The sequence below is a fragment of the Phocoena sinus genome, chromosome 17 (genome assembly GCF_008692025.1).
Source record: "Phocoena sinus isolate mPhoSin1 chromosome 17, mPhoSin1.pri, whole genome shotgun sequence".
NCBI lineage: Eukaryota > Metazoa > Chordata > Mammalia > Artiodactyla > Phocoenidae > Phocoena > Phocoena sinus.
The window spans coordinates 68,794,000-68,818,081 of record NC_045779.1 but is presented as its reverse complement, the minus strand read 5'-3'; the positions used below and the strand labels follow the sequence as shown (position 1 = coordinate 68,818,081).

Sequence of the window (24,082 nt, the reverse complement as noted above, 5' to 3'; positions counted from 1 at the left end):
AAGACCCAGCTGTTCCACCCCTCCCCATGCCACCCTCCATCACTGCCAGGGAGGCATCTGTTCCCCTTTTGTAGGGGTGAGAGTGCCAGTGCTCAAGCAAGCTTCCAGGTGCTTCTAATGCCTCCCAGAACTTCTAGGAAGGGCTTTCTGATTTCCTCCTGTTGTTCTCTCTTTGGCTCCCTCCCTTCCAAGCTGGGTAAACACCCCTTCCCCCTGTCTCCTCTATACACTGTCATCTGTCCTACTTTCCTGCAGGTACGGATTCGTGTGGGCCCCCATCTCCCTCCAGGGCTAGGAGCCTCTTGGAAGTCCTGTTGGAATTCTACCATCTCAGTTCCCCCAGATCCTAGCACAGGGCTTTAGAAGGGGCTCGCTAAAGAAACAAACAGGTCATAATCAGGTAAGTCAGCACTCAATATTATTTGGTGACTGGTCACCACATCCCCTTTCCCGGCAACACATCCAGGAGAGGTGGAGGGTGGAAAGACAATGGAAGCTTCTGAGGTGATTCTTGATGTCCTGCTGGAGGTCAGAGGAAATACTTTAAATAACATTGTCTATATTCCTAAGAAATTTGGCTGAATTTCAAGACAGTGCTGGATGGCTTTGAGGGCCGGGGGAGCAAGGCAGAGGGAGGAAAGAAGCATTTCAATTTCCTAGGCATGTCTTGCTACATGGAGAGAAATGCACTCTTTGCCATTACAGACGAGGGGAAGGATGAGGTCTCTTACAATACCGGAAACGAGAGTTCTACTGAAGGGCATTTTGTCTGGGAATTTCAGTGCTGGAAGTCCTTGCAGAGCCTCGTAGGGTAGCACAGATACTCCCAACCCCCCCTCCCCGCCCCCGCGGTATCTTTCCTTCTGTAGCATTAGCACCACCAGACACATCGGATGCTTGTTTATTGCCTGTCACCCCCGCTCCCCACCCGCGGCAGGGATGTTGTTTGCATTCCCAGCTGCCTCTCGGGGACCTAGGACGGCCCTGGCACTTGGTAGGCCCTCAGCGAATATCTGTCGAGGGCCGAATGGATGTTTTGAACGCACAAGCTGTTCCACGCCTCCACCGTCAGGGGGGCGGGGCAGGGATCGGCATCCTTCCCCACGCACAGGTGAGGGGGAAGCGGACCCAGGGCCGGGAACCCGGCCGGCCTGAAGGTCGGGGGCGCTGAGGGGCGACGGGCTGTGCCCTCGGGCCATCCCCGCGCCTCGCAGAGCTGGAGTTCCCTCGTCTACGCCACCGGGAGGGCGCCGAGCCCCCCAGCGCGCCCCCGGGCGGCCGCTCGCCCGCCTGCCGCGACTTGCCCAAGGTCACCCGCGCCCCGGCCCCCGGGTTGTGGGGTGGGGGCCGGCGCGGGGCGGTCCCGGGGCGCCGCGCGCGCTGACGCCGGGCCCCGCGATGCGGCGGGGACTGGGCGCGGGGGGAGGCGGCTTCGGCGGGCGTCCTCCTTTTGTGAGAGCGCCGGCGGCGCGGCTTCTCGAAGGTAAACGGCGTTTCCTCTTCCTCCTCGATGCGTCTCTTCCTTTTATAGTTATTTCTCGGCTGGCAGTCGCCGGGGCTGTTGCTGCTGCTGCTGCTGCTGGGCCGCCGCGGCGGGGGCCGCTCGCAAACCTGTGGCGGTGACGTGAGACCCGCCAACCCGGAAGCAGCGGCGGCGGCGGCACCCGAGGCTCCGAGGCTCCTGCGCTCCAGCGCCGGCGGCTGCGCTCCCCTCGCCGCTCACCCGGGCCGCCAGGTACGTGCCCGGGGCTTCTCCGGCGCCTCCGCCCGGGCCGCCCGGCTCGCTTGCGCGCGCCCTGGGAGCCGATCTGCCACCGGGGAGGGCGTGGGGTGCGGGGCGCGCGCGCGATGGGTGCAGGGAGAGGTGGGAGTGCGATCCGGGCCGCGCCGGGCGCCCTGCGGTTGGAGAGGGGGCGCCGCAGCGGTGGGAGTCCCCGGCGCGTGGGGCGCCCCGAGGATGCGCCTCGGGGGGGAGGGGGCTGGAGGGCGCGAGGGGCGCGCGCCGAGGGGCCGCCGCCCGGGTCCGCCCAGCTGTGGGGAGCGCGCGGCTGCGCCCGGAGGGAGGGTGCCCGGCGTGGCCGCTCCCCCGCAGACCCCTCCTGCTAGCCAGGTGCGGGCGCAGGGTCTGACCCCGGGCGCCGTGCACCCCCCAACCCCCCAGCTAACTTCGACTGGGTGCTTGGAAGGCCAGTCTCTTAGAATTGAGGAACTGGAGGGGGTGAACAGAATCTCCCTTGGCTTCAAGACTTCCTCGTGGGGTAACCACCCGCCTCTGTTTAAAGAGCACTTCCTCTTTGCCCTTTATCTTTTCGTCGTATTTTTTTTCCATTTTTTAAAAAATGTAAGTTCAGTGTTAACGAGTGGATGCCCCTGCAGCCTGCACGGCTTCCCTGGAGTTGTGTACACACCCTGTGGGTATGGAACCTTGTGTGTCCTGTGTCGGGGGTGGAAGGAAAGAGGAACCGAGGACTTCCCTTACTGGAGCCCCCGGCGGCGGTCTTTGATCCTCCCCCTGCCGCAGAAATGGAGCCAGAGGGGGAGGGGTTGAGTGGGAAGGAGGCCCCGCCGGGGAGTGTCACGAGGACTTTGCACCTAGGTTTAATTCCTTGCTCTGCCACTTAATAGCTGTGTGACCTTGGGCAAATCGCTTGCCCTCTCTGAGTCTTAGGCGCCTGTCTCTAAAATGGGCTGCTTTGAGTTGGGCCTCGAGAAGAGGAGCGTGTATTCCCTGGCCTGGAGAGGGCGCAGTGATTGGACGTGTCATTGTCAGTCACCTTTAATTTCTGCATCCCCACCGCCTAGAAGGGGGGCCTGGGGCACATGGGAGGTGCTCCATAGATACCTGTGAAATGAATAGGTGGGTGGTGAATTTTGAGAAGTGAGTGGCAGGGTGTGGTCCCACATTTTGGCCTCCTTGCCCTGTAACATCCATTCCACGGTCCCCAGAGAGCCACATTTTGCCACCTGGGATATATGTAATCCACCCCCTTCCCAAGGAGGATTAGCTTGTGAAAATATTGACTTCTTATGAAAAGGAGCTTAAACTCTGACTTTGAGCCTCTCCTATTCTTGGAAGATTGCATTTAGTGGAAATGAAAAGGAAGCCTCATTTTGATTGCCACCGCCAGATGACTGGCCGCCGGGGCGGGCTGCCAGGGCTGACAGCTGGGCTGATTTCCCAGGCATTGGGGTTCCTGTAAACAGGAGGAAGCTAGGGAGAGGTGGGTTTTCTCCTAGGTGGGGCATGCAGAAGTGGTCAGCTGGCTTGAGTTTTCTTCCTGGGGAGGCACGTTGTAATTTGCGTTATCTGGATCCTTGCTAAACTTTAGGCATGGGGAGGGGCAGAGCGTGTGTGCTGAAGGAGCCCAGGGTGGATTCACCTTCAGGGGTACTTGGAAATGGCCTTCGTATAAAGGCTCACTGCATTTCCGCAGGTCACTTGGGGAGATTTTCAGGTGATTTTGCTTTCTCTGACAGCCATTCCTTTTCTCCTTTCTCAGCTCTCAAAGGCCTGTGTGCACTTCTCTTAGGATCCTTAGCTGTGCTTTTCTTTTGGTTTTTTGCTCTCACAGCTGGAGGGCAGGAGATGAGCCTGAGTGCTGCTATCATTTTAAGAGGCAGAAGCAGGCACCTCTGTGTGGCCGGCTGCGGTTTACGCATATGCGCGGATTCATTTTTAAGGCATAGAGTGGCCATAGTTACCCATGAAGTAGAGATTTTATTCTCATCTTGCGACTTAGAGAAAGTGCAGGACTTGGCCCAAGACCCTCAGCCAATTAAGCAGCAGATTCAAGGTCCTTCCTCTAGACTTCCTACTGCAGAGCTCTCCTGCTTCCCGGTGCACTGTGCTCCCTTCTGAAGGGCCTTTGTGTTTCCCCTGGCACCTGGCAGGCTGTATGGCATATGCTGGATACTCAGTACATGCTTTTTTTTTTTTTTTTTGACAGAATGAACAAAAGAAGGATGGTTTGCTCTTTGTGGAGGTACACAGTCTGTCTCTACCTCAAGGTCAGCGCACTGGCCTGTAGGTGACCTTTTGCACTTGTTCTCTGGCCATTCCTCCCAAGTGTGTCTTGGTTCCCCATTGTGGAATCCCAGTGTCTGTCAGTTCCTGCTTCAGCACCCAGAGCCCATGACGGGAGGGACTCCTGAGGGGCACCAGTGCCAGGAGGTTGTGGCCTTAGGCCCATCATCTCCTTGATGGAAGAGACCACGGTCCTGTGGCTTTGGAGGTCTGGAACTTGGCCGCCAAAGCGGTTTCTCTCTCTCCAGAGAAGCCATCTTCCAGCAAGCATTGTGGCCATAGTGTTGTGTCAGTGAAACATCAGATTTAAAATCAGTCCACTTTAGCTATGCCCTGGCCTGAAGCCTTAGAGAGGTCATGGCCTTCTTAGAACTTTCTTTTCCTCATGTATAAATGGGCAAAATCATCCCTGCCCCATTCCATCCAGTTCACAGGACTCCTGAACATGAGGGCAGGATCCACATTCACACCTCACTGCCCCCACTTACTGCCTGTGTGCATGTGGCAAAGTTCCTTCACCTCTCAGCCTCAGTGTTCTCATTTGTAAAATGGGACGATCTGTCGGGGGGATGGTTTTGCTCATTGCGGTCATGTGAGTGGTGCTCTCAGCACAGGCCCCCGTTAAATGGCCATAATTGTCAATGTTTATTATTATCAACAGCAGCAGCAGTAGTGATCCCTCTGTCCTCAACTAGAGAGAGCATAAGCGTCTCAAAGGCCAGAGCCATGTCCCATTTTTTTTTTTTTTTTTTTTTTTTTTTTTGCGGTACGCGGGCCTCTCACTGCTGTGGCCTCTCCCGTTGCGGAGCACAGGCTCCGCACGCGCAGGCCCAGCGGCTCATGGCTCACGGGCCCAGCCGCTCCACGGCACGTGGGATCTTCCCGGACTGGGGCACGAACCCGCGTCCCCTGCATCGGCAGGTGGACTCTCAACCACTGCGCCACCAGGGAAGCCCCATGTCCCTTTTTTAACTTGAATTGGAGCTTCTGGAGAGAAGTCAATTGAGGAAGCGTGGGGGGAAGGGTTGATTTTATTCTCTTTCTCCTTCCGTGTCTGGGACACTTGATAAAGGCCTGATGAAGAAAGACTCACGATGATCCTGTTTTGCATCCATCCCTGAGAGTAAAAGGTCTTTTTTCCTCTCTCTCATAAAGTGAGCTCTTTATGTGCCTATGGCACTCATTTCATATCTTCTCATAAACTTTGTATCCACTCCTTCCAGATATCACTCAAGACTTGATTCTCCCAGATTGTCAAATAGACAGAGTTCTGTTGCGTGGGTAGAACTTTGGGAGTTAAGTCTTTGATGGTCTTAAAAGGGGTGATTGGCCTCACCAGGTTGAAGGGAAGATAACAGCTTTGTAGCCAAGGATGCATGAGGTTAACAGCATCTGTATTTTCCTCTCATCCTTTTTGGCTTCAGAGGCAGCATGGCTGTGGGTCTGGGGGCCACACTGTCTGGGTTTCCATCCTGGTTGTGCTAACTACGAGCTCCGTGGCTTCCTCTCTCTGGGCCTTCTTCATCTTTCAAATGAAGAATAATGTTTGCTGCCTGGAAAGGTTGTTGTGAAGGTCAACACAGAGGTGGTCTGGGGAGCCTCCCAGCACAGTGTATGGCACATAGACGGTGCCCAGCAAATGTCAGTTACTTTCCTGCCACCCCTGGGCTCTTTCTGTCCTGGCCCCAGTCCCATTGTCCTGTCCCTCCGTTAACGGGGCTCCAATTCCCACTGAGGATCAAGCCCTTGGGTGACAGCTTCATCCTAGATTCAAGTTCAGGTCTCCATGCTTTTCCAAACCACTTGTTGACTGGCCACAGTATGGTGCTTCCACTGTGAATGGAGAGATCCTTGTACCAGAGCTTGTCAAGGAGAGTAAACTGGGGAGTCACTGAGTTTACGTTTTGTCCCGTTGATTTTTTTTCCCTCTCCTTTCCAGAGACTTACTAGCTGCCATCTGCTCCGAGGGAAGGAGACATCATGTTCATAAATAATCGAAGTTGACGAGGAGATTTGTTTAAAGAAGTGATGCTGAGAATGATTTTTATAAATATTTAAGATAATCTGAAGCCATTAGAGGAATCGCAGGGTTTATTAAAAAAAAAAAAAAAAACCGAAAGCATGTTTTGGAAGGGTTCCTTTTCCTTCCAAGTTGAATAAATGTCAAGAGTAGTGGACGCAGGGCCCGCAAGGGGCAGGTGGCCTGCCGGTCTGTTTGTCTCTGCTGTTGGCTGTTGGCAGTCATCCATTTATGGGGGCTGATGGATGGGGAACACGAGGGTAGTCAGAGCCACAGGACTGAGGGGGAGAGCCCTGAACATTTTGAAGCTGCCTGGGCTTCCTTGAGACTCAGAGAGCCAGTGGGTCACACATGCCAGGAGTCCCCCTGGGGGGGCTGTACATTTCAGATGCTGCTTCTAGAATCTGAGAGTCAGTGGCAGGCTTCTAGAAGGTTCCTAAGGTGAATGTTTTTTGCTTAATGACAGGCTACATTTTAGTGAGCCCTGCTGAGGCCCACAAGTCGGGAGGCAGCTGGGTGGTCAAATCGAGGGATGTGGGATAGGGCATGTCAGAACCAGGGGACACCTCGCAACACTTCCCAAACTGGCGTGTGCCCCTGGATCCCTTGGGGATTCCCTTGCAGATTCTGAGGCACAGCTTGGGGTGGGCGGAAGGCCTGCATTTCTAACACCTCCCCGTGTGATGCTCTGGGTTGTGGACCACACTTTGAGTAGGGAGAGCTTGGAGGTCCCCACCTGCCTCATTCATTTGGGACCCCAGCTGGCACTGAGGACACGGATCAGAATATAGTCCCGGAGGCTCCTGGCAGCTGATGGCTTAGTTAGCAGAGGAGACAGACATGCCCCAAATCACACGATACGAAGATGGTGGGGACTGAAGGGAGAGTGGAGAAGAGCTGCCTGCACCCACCCAGAGGTGCTCCATAGCCCAGCAGGGCCCGGGTGCTCTGGGCAGTCCAGGTGGGGTGGGAGAGGGAGGGAAGGGAGGGAAGCAGGGGGAGTGTGCCAGGCCTTCACCCATGATCAGGGCTGGAAGGACTGAGCAGGGGCCTCTTGCTCAGAGTTTTAGCCTTCAGGCGTCCCGTACTCTATATTTTTTTTTTGCGGTACGCGAGCCTCTCACTGTTGTGGCCTCTCCCGTTGCGGAGCACAGGCTCCGGACGCGCAGGCCCAGCGGCCATGGCTCACGGGCCCAGCTGCTCCGCGGCATGTGGGATCTTCCCGGACCGGGGCACAAACCCGTGTCCCCTGCATCGGCAGGCGGACTCTCAACCACTGCGCCACCAGGGAAGCCCCGTCCCGTACTCTTAATTGAACAGATGAGGGAACTGGGATCCAGAGGGGGAAGCATTTTGCCCAAGAGGCAAAGTCAGGACCGGAACCCAGGTCTTCTGGCTCCCAAACCGAGCTTATCACACGGCTCCAGAGTGTCTTTCTGCGATCGCCTCGGGGCCGCCTTAGTGCAAGGCTCTGAGGCCAAGGAGATGCTGGGGGCTGGACGTCCCCAGCGCAGAAGGTACCTCTGCCCCTGACCTTCCTTTGGCGGGGGACCGAGCCCTTAAACCCACAGTGAACAAGAAGGCCCGACGCAGGAAAAGTGATGGCTTTGAAGCCGTGCACCCCGCCAGGCTCCTGGCCTCCACTCCCTTACCCCAGTCAGCACCCTCACGTGAGCGGGGGAGGGCAGCGGTGCAGCCGTGCGGAGGGGCTGAGGATGGGAAGAGGCCTGGGCAGCAGGAGGAAGAACAGCTCCGTCGTTGACTCATTCGCTTCGTGGAGTCTCCTGGGACCGGCTGTGTCCGGCGGCTGGGGGCTCTGTGGAGTGTTACCCCAGTGCCCACTCAGCAGATACTGTCGGACTGCGGAGCCGGAGGTGTCCTGGCGCTGCCAGTCAGTAGCTGTGTAACCTTGGGCGAATCGCAGGGCCTTGCTGAGCCAGAACCATCTCGGCCAGAGCTGGGCTAATAACACCTGCCTCTCTGGATTGCCCGGAGGACTGAATGAGGTAATGTGTGCTCTAGTTACTAACCTAGCCCCTTCGTAGAAACACTCCAAAAAGACACCCCCCGGGCTTCCCTGGTGGCGCAGTGGTTGAGAGTCCGCCTGCCGATGCAGGGGACACGGGTTCGTGCCCCGGTCCGGGAAGATCCCACATGCCGCGGAGCCACTGGGCCCGTGAGTCATGGCCGCCGAGCCTGCACGTCCGGAGCCTGTGCTCCACAACGGGAGAGGCCACAACAGTGAGAGGCCCGTGTACCACAAAAAAACAAAAACAAAAACAAAAGACACCCCCTCCCCGCGAAGACATAGTCACCACTGGGTGGGGACGGATTTGTCCAGTGCTGAGTTCAGGCCAGGGCTGTATCCTTCTGGCAGTGATGCGGGATATGGATTTGAAGGGAGGGTAGGTATGTCTGTAAGGTCATTGCAAACTGCTGCAGTGCTTTTATGCGAAACTGAACGCTGGGGTTGGCCCCCCTGGGGTTCTCCTTTGAAAGGGAGAAGAACCGTGGAACTTAGGACCTGGGTCACACATGACTCCCTAACGGTGGAGTCTTCTGCGGCTTGCCTAACCTCCCCCGACATCCCAGTGCCTGCTTTGCAGCTCGTTGTGGCTCTGAAGTTGGAAACCAGCGCAGTCGGCCTGGCGTAGGGCCTGGCTTCTCACAGGTGCTCAGTACTTCGAGGCCCCTGTCTCCTCAGCCTCAGGGTCTGGGACTCTGGGAGGCCTTTACCGCCAGTTTGTGTGCTGGCCTGGCCCCAGCTTTGCTCAAAACCAGAGGTGAAGTACAATACAGAAAGCAGCCAGGAAGTGAGACTCAGCCAGTGAAATCCTAAAATGTCTGCTCTGCTCCCCTGAACTCTGGTTTTGTGTAGCGCCCCAAGCTCTGGAGGCATTGGAGACCGGCCAGTGCGGGCGTTCAGATCCCGCAGGCTGCAAGCGAAAGCTGAGGGGTATTTCACAGTCCTTTCCAAACGTGCTTTCGTAGCCATCAAGTGTTGAGTTCATTGTGGAGAGAGCAGGTCCATCCTGCTCTTCAGCCACAGACGCTGAGTGAGTACCTACTACGCTTTGGGCCCGGTGATGGGTCCTTGGGGGGAATAAATACTGTGTGACCCCTGACACCCCACACAAGTCCCTAAGAGCCTGAGCAGCTTAAGAAGGAAGAATTTGGATTTGTTTCCTTGGGCTCACCCAAGCCCAGTCCCTCCAAGCCTATCCTGTCCCTCAGGAATTGGAAAAGTGCTCTAGCTACGTTTGGAGATAGGGCAGTAGGGAGAGTCACCGGGCACCAGAGGACAGGGCGGCAGGGTGATGGGGAGCGAGACAGCATATCTGACACTTTGTGTCGCATTTATGACCCAGCCAAAGGTCTCCCTAATAACAAGCCTCCTGTAAATGTCACATTGCGGGTTTTTGTGATTTTGGTTTTTTTTGGGTTCTTTCGTCTACCTTATTATAGTAATAACTTTCCCTTATCGGGCATGGACAATGTGTACTTTGCAGATGGTATTTCTTACCTCACAGTAACTCGGTGAGGCAAGTTATATTATCCCCACCTTACAGATGAGGAAACGGAGAACACTTAGAGGCTAATAGAAAGCAGAGCTGGAATGCAAAGTGCTACACCAGCTTCAACACCTACCTATTGTTTTTACTACCTCTTCTGAGTGTACTTCAGACATAACTCGAAAAACCTCTGAAGAGAGTTGTCTACCAAGGAGCAGGCACGGCTGCTGCTGGACGATGCTAGATGTTGCTAGAAGACGGTGGTGGTTTTCTAAGTGGGCATCTCATTATGATAGGTGCCTTGGCAACCATCACTGCCGAGAGCCACCTACTGTGAACTTGTCAGCCCAGGAAGTTCCAAATTTATAAATGACTCTTGTAAGTAGATTACTTGGGCTAATTTGAGTGGTGAGGTTTTTGGTAAATTCAGTGTGAAACTGACTGGTGCTATTAATACACCTCTTGATGTGTTTGGTGTTGGGACGTGTAGCACATACATCGTCTGCATTACTCTGTCTGCATGCTCCCCCAACAAGGCAAAGTTTGGGGGGAAGGAAGTGTGCTCTGGGTTCATGCTTTGGGGTGGATGGTTGAATTGGGCGGGAAAATCCCAGTGTTTGGGCATGGGTCACTGTAGACTTGAGAAAATAAGGTGGATACAGGATGAATCGCTGGGCTTGTAGTGTTTCCCCCATCCATTTTCAGTGTGTGAATTTACCAGAATATTCTATGTGTGGGTTTCCTCTTGCCCAGTATTTCTTTTATCTGACCATAACTTGCGTATGTTTAAGCTTCCTGGGTGGGAGGGTCAAGAATCCACATTTTTAACAAGAGTTCAAATGATTCTGACGCATTGGTCCCCGTCACCCAGTTAGAGGAACCCCGCGTAGCGTAATCTTTTACCTGTGTACCACCTGCTTCTAACTGCTGAGGGTGGGGCAGTTGGTATAAGATGGAAAGGACATTGAAGATCACCTAGTCCCATCCTTCTCAGCCTTTTTCAGGCCACAGCCCACTCAGGAAACAGACTTTATAAGGTGTGGGCTGGGGAATGGGCAGTAAAAGAGGAAGCATCTCTCGGCTGGAGATGACGGACCCTGGGGCCACCCCCCAAAGTGCTGAGGAGGTCAGTATCTCAACACTGTAATCTCGTCTAGGAATCCCGCTTGGGAAGTTCTGATTCTCATCCAAGGTTGGAACCTGTTCACACAGCCCATGGAAGCCCAGAGAGGTGATATGAGTTGCCCAGAGTCACGCAGGAACTTGAAAGTCATCTAGGTCACTCAGTGAAAGAATGATCAGACCAGGGAGGTGAAAGCCCTACTAAGGGCCACACAGCCAGCTCGTGGCCCAGTGAGGAGTTCTCGTGACCAGACAGCCTGGCCGTGGCAGGCGGGTTGCCGCGCCATGGTGGCCTCCCCAGCACTCACCAGCCTTGGAGGTCTGGTTTCCTGTTCTAATCCGAACCTGATTTTCTGCTAGTTCCTGACAGAGAGACACATCCCTCAAGACCTAAAAGCACCAAAGGAGAAGAAACCTTACACAGGGGACACATCTCAATCGTGAAGTCCGGAAGTCAGCTCAGCAGGCAGAACTGCATATGGTGAAAACGATTCAGACAGTCTCCTAATTTGCCCCTGAAGGATCGTTTGTGCACACGTGATTTTGTGTATGTGATACCGTGCAGTAACACGTGTGCGTAAATGTATAGACAAACAGTAGTGTACAGTATACAATAAAGTACAATGTACAATATCCAAAAAAGAAATTCAATTAAATACAAGAGACAAAGTACACTTTTATTATTTAAATTAAAAAAAAAAAGCGTTTGGCCCTTTGAGTATAGCTGAATATAGCTAAGTTAAATGAGCGTGAGATACAGTTCCATTGTATGTTGTGATACATTGAGGACATCTTGAGAACGTGTAGTTGTCCTGACCCGGTGGCGTGCCATACATTACACGTGTATGTACAGTTATTTCAGGGGTCTCTTCTGCTTGAGTGTGATTAACTTTGGAGACTTTTGGGGGGTCCAGCTCCAGTGTGGGAGACCTAGTAGACTGGAAGGACACAGCCTCTCCTGGCCTAGTGAGGCCCGACTCCGTTTTTTGAATGAAAGCAGTCTCTGATCACAACCTCACGCCAGTGGTTGAATGCCGCATTCTGGAGTTGATCTGAAAGGGCCTCCTGGGCCCATGGGGGACTCCAGCCTTTAGAGATGACCCCAGCTCCCTGAGGCCCTCCTCCCCCTGACCCCGACACCCGCAGTGGAACTGTTTCCCCAAGCGGTGTTTCTCAAAGTTTCAGTGGTGAAATGCAGAGGAAGTGTAGAAAAATGAATTTGCATACTTCTGACTTCACCCAGGCCCTCTCTCTCTCCGTGTCTCTCTCTCTCTCTCTCTCTCTCTCTCTCTCTCTCTCTCTCTCTCTCTCTCTCTCTCTCTCTCTCTCTCTCTCTCTCTCTCTCTCTCTCTCTCTCTCGGCAGTAGATGAGGAATAGGTGAGCTGTGACCTTTTGAATGTCCCCCACCCGTTCCCCCAGGGACCCCCTCCCCCATGATCATGGCTGAGAATGTGATTGGAAAATGCTTCTCTCCAGCTAACCCGATCTTTGTCTCAAGACCTTGGACATTTAAAACCCAAAGAAAAGGAACCTGATCTTTTGTTCCCGATCGTGTTAAGTGGGGCAGGAGGGAGTATTTGATTCCACCTTGGAGCTTATTCTCCTACGCATTATGGAGCTGCCACTCAACAGCAGGGATTGAAGAGCACCTGAGATGCACCTGCTGATGTGCAGAGACTGGAATGTTCTCTAAGAGCTCACTCAAGAGAAAATCCATCCGGTGCCCCGTCCTCCCCCAGGATTGCTGTGAACCGTGTCATCCTGGGAAGGCGCCTGTATCTTCTTGCTGGTGGCCAGCTGGGTCCTTGATCAACCCTTCTGGGCAATCATGGCAATTTATATCAAGAGCCATGAAGATCTTTGTAACCTTTGACCCAGTGACCCCACTTCTGGGAAGCTGTCATAAGGAAACAATAAAAAATCTGGACAAAATGTTGCACAGAGATCTTCAACTCAGCTTTTTTGACAATAACAAAATAAGTTGGCAATAACCTAAGCGTCTGACCATAACCAAAGACCTGAATCAGTTCTGCTGTAGCCACTCAAGGTGAAGGCCCAGGGAGGCTGGGCGAAACTGAGCAAAGCAGTCGTATATAGGAAAAAAGACTGGAAGGAAATACACTCCAAAATGGTGTCAGAGGTTGTGGAAGGCGGATAAGAATCTGGACGAATTTCTTTTCCTTTCTCTCTTTGACGCATTTTCTGTAATGTGGTGGCTATGTTACTTTTATGGGAAGAAAACCTCTTTTCTGTCTCTTCTAAGAAACTGAGAACTCTGCTGTTTGCAGGGAAAGCAAGAAAACCAAAGTGGAGATCCCTTCCCACACGGCGCATAACAAAACAGACCAGCTCCTGAAGCTTAGTCCCGGGCATTCCTGAGGTTCCAGTACTAACAGGCCTCTTAACAGGGATATAAGACAACTGGAAAAAGAACAGCTGGTAGTTCTTGAATATACCAGCCACCCTGGATCAGACACCCTAGACCCAGGCAGAAGACATTATTGTTGCCATTTAATAGTAGTAAAATAATCAATGAGGTAACCCAGGGGTGGGGGTGGGGGTCAGAGGAGGTCATGTGACTTTTCTAGACTCACCGTGTCTAGAGACACCACAATCCCAGGAACTCTCCTCAGGTCATATGGAAATCATTTTCTGGGAAGGATAAGGTGAGGGTCAGCTACCAGTGAACAATAGCAAGGTTGTTTTCTGTTTGGGTGGCATTGTCTTTTTAAGTGGCAAGCAGAGTGAACTCTGGTTCCAACGGAGGAGAAGCTGCCCTGGTGTGTTCTGAGTGGAAGAGATGTAACCTTATGTCCACAAGCAGGTGAAGGCGCCGAGGTGAGCTACAGCCAGTTACGGGGATAGCAAATTTCCAGACAGTCTTGTTGTGTTTAAAATGCCATTTTCTTTCAAGTTCTGTAGCTCACCTGTCATCTTTGCCTTCATTTTGGAGCAGTTCTGATTCAAATAACTCCTCAGCCATTTTTTTAAGGGAGGCACAAAAAAGGTGCCTGGGAACTAGGTGCCAAAGGTGGGTTTGAGGAAGAAGCGTATGAATTAATTTTCTGCTTTGGGTGGAAAATTGAAATGGGAGTGTTTTAAAATGTTCACTTCAAGGATTTCCCCGGTGGCGCAGTGGTTAAGAATACGCCTGCCAGTGCAGGGGACACGGGTTTGAGCCTTGGTCCAGGAAGATCCCACATGCTGTGGAGCAACTAAGCCCGTGCGCTACAACTACTGAGCCTGTGCGCTAGAGCCTGCGAGCCACAACTACTGAGCCTGCGTGCCACAACTACTGAAGACTACGCGCCTAGAGCCCGCGCTCCGCAACAAGAGAAGCCACCGCAATGAGAAGCCCACGCACTGCAACAAAGATTAGCCCCCACTCTCTGCAACTAGAGAAAGCCTGTGTGTAGCAACGAAGACCCAATGCAACCAAAAATAAATTTTAAAAAAGGTATAAAAAAATATTCACTTCAAACCCCAAGATTCATATTTTTTGTGTATGTGTTTCTGTGATCACATAGGAAACGGGGACACGTTTCAGCATCATTTCCAAATAGCCATTTATTGCGTGCCCAGAAAAGCCCGTGTTTTTTCCATTCTCTTCCTCCTCTGTTCTCTGTTGGGCCCGGCACCTGGGCCCTCTGCTCCCAAGCACCTTCCAGAGCAAGTGACAGGTAAATCAGGCAGTTGTGCTGCTCTGGCCGAATGACTGAAGCTACTTGCTGAGCTGAGCCCTGGGCCACAGAGCTGAGTCACTCCCCTCCCTCATCTTCGCAGTTTCCAGGGTCAGGACCAGAACACACGGTGGGCTAAGTTTCTGCCTGGGCCCATCATCTCGTTTAATCCTCACCTGCCTTCTGCCGGGACATGCAGGTCAGCTCAGCAAGTCCTAGCGGGCGACCCATCAGGCGTTAGGCGGGTTTAGTAAAAGCTTTCATCCTTGGGCGAGGCTGAAGCCCGTGAAAACTCCAAGGTTTTTGTTACCTGAGGGTGTGGGTTTCATCTGCTCCCGAGAGGGCGGAGGCTCGGGAGAGCCGCTGCTGGGCACGAGGCCTTGCCTCTGCTGTGGGTGCCCAGCCCTGCCAGTTGCTTCACGTTCCTTTGCTTCTCTGTGGAGGGGCCATCATGAAGCATCCTTACAGGAGGAGGAAGCTGGGTGTGTGATAGGCCTGTGACCTCCCTGCCTCCCTCTCCTAAGGACCATGCTCTGAGGGCTCAGTCACCCGTGTCCTCCCAGAGGGGTGTAGCTGCTGTCTGGGCAGTGTTGTGTGGGGGCGTGTGTTCTAGGTCTGCCCTGCTCTCCCCTCCCATCTTCCTTCCCTGTCTGTCCCCCTCGCCTCTGTCAGAGCCTGGGACAAGCGCTCCGTTGGAGAACCACTGAGAGCTAACTCGAGGAACAGTCCTCTGTGAATACATGTGCCAGAAAAAAGCCTTTGGCCAAGTGTAAGCCCAGCTGAATATTATTGGCGCTAAATTAAAGGTGAGCCTCCTGGCTCTCTGGTCTACTTCGCGTTGACCACACACCACGTCTTGACCCTTAAAAGAAGAAACAAGGAAGGAAGAGAAAAAAGCAAGGGGCTTCTATGACAGAAAATAAAGTCTAATACAGTACCTTATATCCGTAGTGTGCTTTGTGTTTATGCCGTGGCCTTCTTCCACTAAGCATCACCGAGCCCTGGGACTGGGCCTTTTACTCTTTGAGGTCTACAGGTCAGGCCTCGATCCAAGAGTGTTTGTAGAATGAGTGTGTCATTTTTTCAGAAAATTGAAGCCCAGAGAGGTTGAGTGATTTGCCTAAGGCTGCACAGCTGCTGAGGGCCAGAGTTGGGACTCAGTCTTAGTCCTGGCTCTTCTTCAGCTCCACTTGGTGGCCTCCTTACAGGTGCACTTCAGGCTGGCAGAGAATTCAGAAGTCAGGAGACACACCTAATGAATGAAAGGGGCATTTACTGAGGCCTCATCCCTCCTTTATTCTGAAGGCTGGTATTCCTTGTACTCTGGAAATCAGCCTGCTCTCTGGCCACCTGTACTGTCCTCCCATCTCTCCCACCCTCGCACGTTTAAGCATTTTCTCATTTGTCTCCTCCAGAGCTCCTGGAAGCCCCCTGGGGCTGTGTTATTTAGTACCGTTGTTGAAAATCAGAATGCAGCCCATGGCTTCGGCTGTGGGAGCTGGAGTTGGACAAAAGAGTACATTGGTCCTCAGTGAGAGAGGACCCTTGCTGTCTGTCAGAGGGTCCCCAGGTTGGGTCCTCTCTGGGCCATCACACTTTCTGTTCCAGCCTCTCCATGTTCTTATCTGCAGAAATGATGGTTCGTTCACCATCATTAAATAGTAGGCCCAGAGCCCCTACTGTGTGCCAAGTACAGTACTGTGGGTTCTGTCCTCATATTAAATGCTGCTCTGCCCCTTCAGCCAGCTCTGGGCTGTGTCTTACTTCAGTTCTGTATGCCTTCAGACTCCAGGGATTGGGAGGCGATCGGATGGCTCCACTGGGTGGGCCTTCTGCACCCCTCCCCCCATTCCCTTTTTGGGTCCAGTGGGGAAAAACCCTGTCCTCAGTGTTTTCTTCTTCTCCTTTTCCTCCTCCCCCTCTCCCCCTCCCCCTCTTCCTTCCCCTCCCCCTCCTTTTACCATTTTCAACAAGCAAGCATCAAGCATGAGCTATGTGCCAGGGTTTGGGTTGGGTGCCCATATAGAGAGCTTAGCAGGAATCATTGCTCACAGAGGGTCCCGGACTGTGGGAGGAGATGGACATAAAAACAAGTCATTGTACTAATATGCAAAGTGTTATGGTTATGCAAAATTTAAAACTTGCCAGTGATATACATGGTTTAAGGAGTACAGTCATATGTAGTAAAAGCGTAAAGAAATGCATGGCAGTAAGAATACCCAATTCAGGACAGTGCTTACCTCTGGGGAACTGGGGAGACAGACAGTTTTGGGGTGGGGTACCCAGGGGACTTTGCTTGTATTCACTATATTTTGTTCCTTAAGCTTGGTGGTGGGCAGAAGAGGCGGTTTTATTATTCTTTATGTATTTTTTTGTACATCTGAAATATTGCACAGTAAATTTTTTTTTAAAAAGTTGCAAGCAAGAAGTTATTTGGAGACACTAGCCTGGGAGGGTCAACAGCCAGATATGGGGAAGTTTCTCTTCTCTGTGCATCTAGCCAAGCACAGCCCAGGCTCACACATTCAGGACATGTTGAACTGAACTTTGCCTGAAGGGGCTAGGGCAGGCTTTATAGATAAGTGACAGTTTGAACTGAATCTTGAGGGCTAGCGCTGGGAACAGCATTTCAGACAAAGGGAAGAGCGTGTGCAAAAGCTGGCAGGCAGGCCAGCGTTCAAGGAGCTATATGCAAATGGGTGGAGCCCATTTGCTCTCCCAAAGCCCCCCACCCCCCTGCCGCCTTTTTCTTTTTGGGATGCGCCACAAGGAGGAAAGCAGACACTGGCCCTTCCACCTCCCCCCCCCCCTTCGGAGCACACAGCAGTTTCCCAGATGAGTCTTCAGTGTCAGACAACCGTAACCTCGGCCCTTTTTCTGTACAAGAAGAGCTTTCTCGCCAGTGTTTGCTCTCTGCTGGTCCAACTCCTTTATCAGAGTCCCGGTTTACCAACGGCTTCCTCCTGCCTGGGCTGAGGAAGAGCAGTTTGCGGGCAGCTGTCATTGGAAGGGACCTTAGCCAGTGTCTGGTGCAGTGACCAGATGAGGAGACCGAGTCTCCTGATAACAGTGAATGTTCTGGAAAGCGGCGGCCTCAGCTTCTGAGCTTCACGTGGGATCTTAGTTCCCTGACCAGGAATCGAACCAGCACCCTCTGCATTGGAAGCACAGAGTCTTAACCACTAGACCAGAAGGGAAGGAAGTCCCTGCTGTTGATCATTTATACTCAGAATGGCTCAGAATCCAGGGTGGTGTAGAGTTGAGTTGACTCGGGATGGGCTTCACTCTGGTATTAACACAAAGTCAGATTCCCAAGAGCACTTTGGTGTTTACCGGGGCCTTGGCTTTGTGAGAGATTGGTCCCAGCCCAAGGAGATGGGCTTTGGTTTCAAATGCAGAAAGCCAGGCTTCCCTGGTGGCGCAGTGGTTGAGAGTCCGCCTGCCAACGCAGGGGACACGGGTTCGTGCCCCGGTCCGGGAAGATCCCACATGCCGCAGAGCGGCTGGGCCCGTGAGCCATGGCCGCTGAGCCTGCGCGTCTGCAGCCCGTGCTCCGCAACGGCACAGGCCACAACAGTGAGAGGCCCGCGTACGGCAAAAACAAAAACAAACAAAAAAACAAATGCAGAAAGCCGTTGGTAAACCGGGACTCCGATAAAGGAGTTGGACCAGCAGAGAGCAAACACTGGCGAGAAGGCTCATCTTGTACAGAAAAAGGGCCAAGGTTACCGTTGTCTGACACTGAAGACTCATCTGGGAAACTGCTGTGTGCTCCGAAGCGGGGGAGGAGGCAGAAGGGCCAGTGTCTGTTTAGTGGCTTTTGGGGAATCATGTATCTTCAAGATCATTTTCTTTGAAAACATTGCAAAGCCAACAAAACTCCTGGGGGAGCCAGATCAAAGCAGTGACGGGGAATTTCATCAGCGCTTAATCAAAGACATCGACTGTTTTCTGAGCCTCACTGGTTCCTCTCCCACTGTTGACTTTAATTGTGGAAACTTGTTCATTAGGGTTTCGTTACAGCTGGCCCAGGGTGTCACCCCTCGTTTGCCCACTTTGATCTCTGGGAAGTCGTCGGCTTTTTGGGAGATCCTTGGGCTCCTGGCCATCTCTGCCATTCACATTCAAATTCAGGCCAGACCTGCACCCAGATTTCAGGAGAGAGGTCCTTTTCCACACCCCATGTTCCTGCCTGGCCTGAGGAAGAGCAGTTTGCGGGCAGCTGTCGTTGGAAAATACAAGGAGACTCCAATAAAGATGTTAAAATAAAAAAAATAAAAGATACAAGGAGATAGGAGCCTATCATTAAAACAAAGAAATGGATTCCTAATGATGGAATGTCGAGTACTCATTTATTCATTAAACAGATATTTACCGAACACCCATGGTATGCTCAGTTTTAGGGGCAGAGATTAACTCCTGATAACAGTGAATGTTCTGGAAGGGGGCGGCCTCAGCTTCTGAGCTTCATTAGGTGCCTCTTTTAATCTACCAGAGGCTGTCCCCAACGAACCTGCAAGTCCACAGGCTTTTTAGATGCAGTCTTGACGAGCTGTGTGACAACCTAGTGGCAGCAGGGGGCAGGGAAAGCTGCAGGGTCCGAGCTGTGTGACAACCTAGTGGCAGCAGGGGGCAGGGAAAGCTGCAGGGTCCGGAGGAACTTAGCATGGGTCTCCCACCGGGGACCAATTAATTCCGCAGGAAGTTATGGTTTACATTTTGCCCTGGAAACTCAGGCCCTGCACACACTCACGTGCCTTGGCCCTCAGAGCATCCTCTCCGCGAGTTTTGTTTAATCACAGTCATAGTTGAAAACTCCCAGCATTTTCCCCTGATTTTATTAGCTAGTCCTTACCCGCATTTCATCCCACTTTTTTTGAGTCTGTGTTTATAGACCCTAAGTAAACTTTAATTAGGAAGCCAGCAATGGCCAGAAAAGGTTCATTCTGTCTCTTTCGTACTGTAGCTGTTGAAAGTGCAAGTTAAGGCAGGGGGATCCCCAGTAGCTAGTAGAGTGACCTGGGGGTGAAGGATTGTGTGGTCTCACACCCCCCAACAGATCAGGTGCCCTGAGTCAGCTTCAGTTACATCGACATTACCTGCAAGAGATCACTTGATGTTACCTTTGATTGATTGATTGATTGATTGATGCATTCACCAAAGGGATACCGCCTTTTTGTAACACCATCTCGTGATCAGACCTTAGAGGGCAGTGATTTTTGCCTGTGTTCACTCCTGCTTCTCTGCCCCTAAAATTGAGCATACCGAGGGTGTTCGGGAAATATTTGTTTAATGAATAAATGAGTACTCGACATTCCATCATTGGGAATTCATTTCTTTGTTTTAATGATAGGCTCCTATCTCCTTGTATCTTTTATTTTATTTTTTTAACATCTTTATTGGAGTCTCCTTGTATCTTAAAACAATGCCCCAGGCGAGGGTAAAGAGTATATTAAGTGCCAACAATGAGCTGATCGCAGGAAAGCAGTTGGAACTCTGTGGCCCCTGGCAAGAGGGTGAGCCAGAAGCTGGCTGGGGTGTCGTGTTAGTATGGAAATTGGTGTGAAGAGAGGAGGATTAGAGGCTCAGCTAGTTGTATGAGCGAGAATCTCTTGGGCAGGTCACCCAAGCTCTCTGAGATAGACTTCCTGATCTAGAAACCAGGGGTGGAATGATAATGCCAGATTCTTACCTAACTTGCCCTGTCCCCTGGATCTCGGTTTCCCTGAAGGCCCTTCTGTCCTCCCAGGTGTTCCCACTGGTGCTTCCTCAAGGCATTCATTCAGCTCCCACTGTGTCAGGCACCGTACTAGGCCTTGGGAAGACAGTGGTGTCAGAGGTAAATGAGTCCCTTTTTCATCTAAGCTGGGGAGTTTAGATGGAGAGACAGATAGCGACGATACAGGGAGCTGGGGCGAGAGACATGCTGGGATGGGGGACATGCAACCCAGCCTGAGAGGCCAAGGGGGGCTTCCCAGAGGAAGTGACATCCCAAAGGGTAGGGGCTGGTTTTCTTACTCTTTAGATTCCTAGCTCTAAGCAGAGTGCCTCACATATAACAGGTATTTGGGGAATGAATGATGGACGAGCAGATACGTGTAACAGCGTTTTATAAACCAGAAAGTATAGAACAAGGGGCAGGTGTCGGTGTTATGATTTGTGTAGGGTAGAGCAGGGGCACCTAGGACAAACTTTATTTCCTGCCTTCGTGAGGACCAACTGTTGCCAAGACCTAGGGTCTCCCTTAGAGCACAGCCAGCTGGGTGATGCTGTCAGCCTCTGCCTTTTGTCCCCCCACTCGGGGAAGGAGACTGTCTGTGGCTGGACATTTGAAGACAACTCAGTAGCCAGCAGCCCTTCTTAATGGGGTCTGGATTTGGACATACAGACCTTGTTCTCGGTACCATGATGGCTGACTCAGGAGGTAGCTCATTGTGTGTGTGTGTGTGTGTGTGTGTGTGTGTGTGAATGGAGTGATGCCCAGCAATTGCTAAAAAAGGTCTGCAGCTCATATTCAAATCCCTAACTCTGCACTACAGTTGCCATCCCCATAGCAGAGCTTGCTCTTTTTTTAATCCTCTTCTTCATCCAGCTGAACTTCTGGAAGCCAGGGATGGCAACTGATTCATCTTTGTAACCCTAGAGCCCAGCAGGGAGCCTGGCACATCTGGATCTTGGAAGAGTTTGCAGAGTGAATGAACAAACGAATGATAATGCCAATTAAGTTATCCAGAGTGTAGCTGGCGCCTGGCGTCTTCATGGGGTAGGGAGAGGGATGTCTCTGGAAATGGCCTTTTGCTACTACGCTAGGTGTTTTGCAATAGCAGATGCTTGAAATTCTGCTAGACGCTTGCTCTCTGGGGTGAGAGATGAAGAAACACTTCCTTTGTTCACACTTGGCTCCGGGGCTGTGTAGACAGGCAGAGGCCTCTCACTTCTGCCGCCCTGGGAACCCCTGGGTCCACCCTGTGGGCCAGTTATGGTGAGACAGGGCTCGTGGATCTGCAGTGACCTAATTCCACGGTTCAGCGAGTTGGTGTGTCTTGTGGGCATTTTCTATATTTTGGGGTGCTCAGCATCCTACCCACCTCCCTCTTTGGGGGATCTCCCAGGATGTAGGTCTGGGAGGGGAGCAGAGCTCTGCCCCCCGGTACGGGAGCTGAGGTGGACCAGACGTGCTTTCTTGCCACGTCCAGCTGGTCAGGCCGCGGCGTGTGGCCTCCGTGTGGCCACGTGGCTTAGATTCCGGGTTGAGCGCAGCAGCAGTGCAGGTGAGTTAGAGGTTCCTCGGAGTCAGGAGTATTCTAAGCAGAGGTCCTGTGGGCACAGCCGTGGCCACATTTCCCCTCTGCCCATCTCCCCTGGCCCTTTATCCCAGCCTGGTTGTCCAGCCTGCCTGGTGATTCTGGGAGCTTCCCCTTATTGTCTCATCAAATTCCATTTTTCCTTTTCTGCTGTCTGTAATCAGCAACCCTGACTGACGGGTACCACTGAGGCCAGGGTGAGGCACCCCATCCCCAGCAGGGACCTTGGGAACATGGTGAGACAGGTGAGCTTGCTCTGGATGCCTCCCTTTTTGTGCTGTAGACACCATCCAGCCTGATCCCATTCCTTGAAGACCCAGTCTGCTGCAGTTCAGCTCCGTAAACATCGGGCCACCTACTCTGTGTCAGGTTCGCACTCAAAGGCACAGGGATGCGGAGATCAAGAGTCCCTAATCCTGGCCGATCTGGGGCTTTCTGGCCGTTCATCCCTTCAACCAGTATTTACTGAGCACCTGCTAAGTGCCAGCAGGCACTGTGCTAGGGCTTAGGGATGCGGAACCAAAGAGACGGAATGTTTGCCGTCCTGGAGTTTGCATTTCATTTCTTCAGCCTGTTCTTCCTTTAAACCATGTCTTATTCTTTGCCTGTTCCTTCATTCATATATATGTGTGTGTGTGTATGTATACACACACACACATATATACACACACACATACGCATACACACGTATACATACACATATATATCATTCACTGAACACCTATGTTCTCTGTATAGAAATACTTATATACGTATATTTGTTGCTGTATAAAACATGCACATATGTATGAAAACAAGCTTTCCTCGAATACCAGCTGTATGCTACAGATAAAAACATGTTTATACATATATATAACATGCACATACGCTGTATACATCTACATGTATCTACAAGTGTTTACTGAATACCTGCTTTGTGCCTACACTGTGCTAGGCATGTGGCAGAACACAGCCTAGCAGAAGAGACAGAAGAAAACGCTGTTTTCATACGCTGGGAAGGGCCATAACTTTGAAGGATTAGGCAGAGAGGTGAGCTTGGGAGGGTTACCGTGAGGCGTGAAGGGAGAGCGGGCATCAGGCTGCCACGGAGTGGTTGCTCTCCTCCATTACCTTGACAAGGACGGTCTGGTCCGGGTATCTGCTGAGGTGGCAACTCTGAGTGGCTCCTTACGTATTGATTTAGGTGCTTGCCAAAATCAGAGGTCGTCTGGGGACTAACTTAATTTAGGTTCCTTTAAAATAATCAATGAGATGGAAATTTCAGAACACTAAGAGGCTCAGATCTGTGCAGACATGAAAGTTCTCTTTTTCTTTAGAATTGACAGTGAGGGGAGGACCAGGGCAGGGGGTCAAGTCAGTGGAAACGAAAGGCATTTCTCCCACTCTGCTTTCATCCTCTCATTCATCTAGAACTTGACCAGTTATCCGGGTCTTCTTGCCAGGATTTAATTGTTCTCTTGCCCCATTCCCTCCTAGGTTTTGAGGCCAAAATGAGGACCCTTTCAGCTCATTTACGCTGCACGTGCTGCCCTAGGACAGGGCTCCGGAGGGCTTCTGCAGCGGTGGGGGTTCTAGGCGGTCACCTGCTTGGGTCCCACATGCTGGCCACATCCTGCACTGGCTATTTTTTTGTTTTTGTGACAGCTTTAATTTTTTAAAAAATATTTATTTATTTATTTTGATTGCGCTGGGTCTTAGTTGCGGCGTGCAGGACCTTTAGTTGTGGCGTGCAGGATCTTTAGTTGTGGCATGTGGACTTCTTAGTTGCAGCATGCAGGATCTAGTTCCTTGACCAGGGATCGAACCCAGTCCCCTTGCATTGGGAGCATGGAGTCTTACCCGCTGGATCACCAGGGAAGTCCCATGACAGCTTTATTGAGGTGTATGTTAGACAGAATAATGTCCTTCCAAAGATGCCCAGGTCCTAATCTCCAGAACCTGTGAATACATTACCTTATGTGGCAAAAGGGACTTTACTGAGGTGCCTAAGGAATCTTGAGATGGGAAGATCATTCTGGATTATCCAGGTGGGCCTTAGAAGAGAGAGGTGGGAGGGTCAGAGTCACAGAAGGAGGTGTGATGATGGAAACAGAGGGTCAGAATCAGAGATTTGAAGCTGCTAACACTGTTTCTTTGAAGCTGGAGGAGGGGGCCACAAACCAAGGAATGCTCACAGCCACCAGGAACAGGAGAACAGGTTCTCCCCTAGTAGAATCTCTGGAGGGAGCCTGGCCCTGCTGACACCTTGACTTCAACCCAGTGAAGCCCATTCTGGATTTCTGATCTCCAGAATTACAAGACAATACATCTGTGTTATTTTAAGCCACTAAATTTGTGGTAATTTGTTACAGCAGCCATAGGAAACCAATGCACGGTATATTTTATGTATCTAAAATCTACCCATTTCAGGTGTACAATT

At 52.0% G+C, this 24,082-nt stretch overlaps 1 protein-coding gene across 5 annotated transcripts in view; it reads left to right on the top strand.

The window, feature by feature from the left end:
- The first annotated feature begins 1,395 nt into the window (after positions 1-1,395).
- The window catches only part of CYRIB (CYFIP related Rac1 interactor B), a 156,128-nt gene continuing 133,441 nt past the window's right edge, over positions 1,396-24,082 (top strand). For 2 of the 5 annotated variants that reach the window (XM_032609979.1, XM_032609973.1), the window contains exon 1: positions 1,396-1,483. The gene's annotated coding sequence lies outside the window, so the exon portion shown is untranslated. Of the gene's footprint in view, positions 1,736-24,082 lie in introns of all 5 variants that reach the window. The other 3 variants (XM_032609972.1, XM_032609975.1, XM_032609978.1) reach the window with 3 other exon arrangements.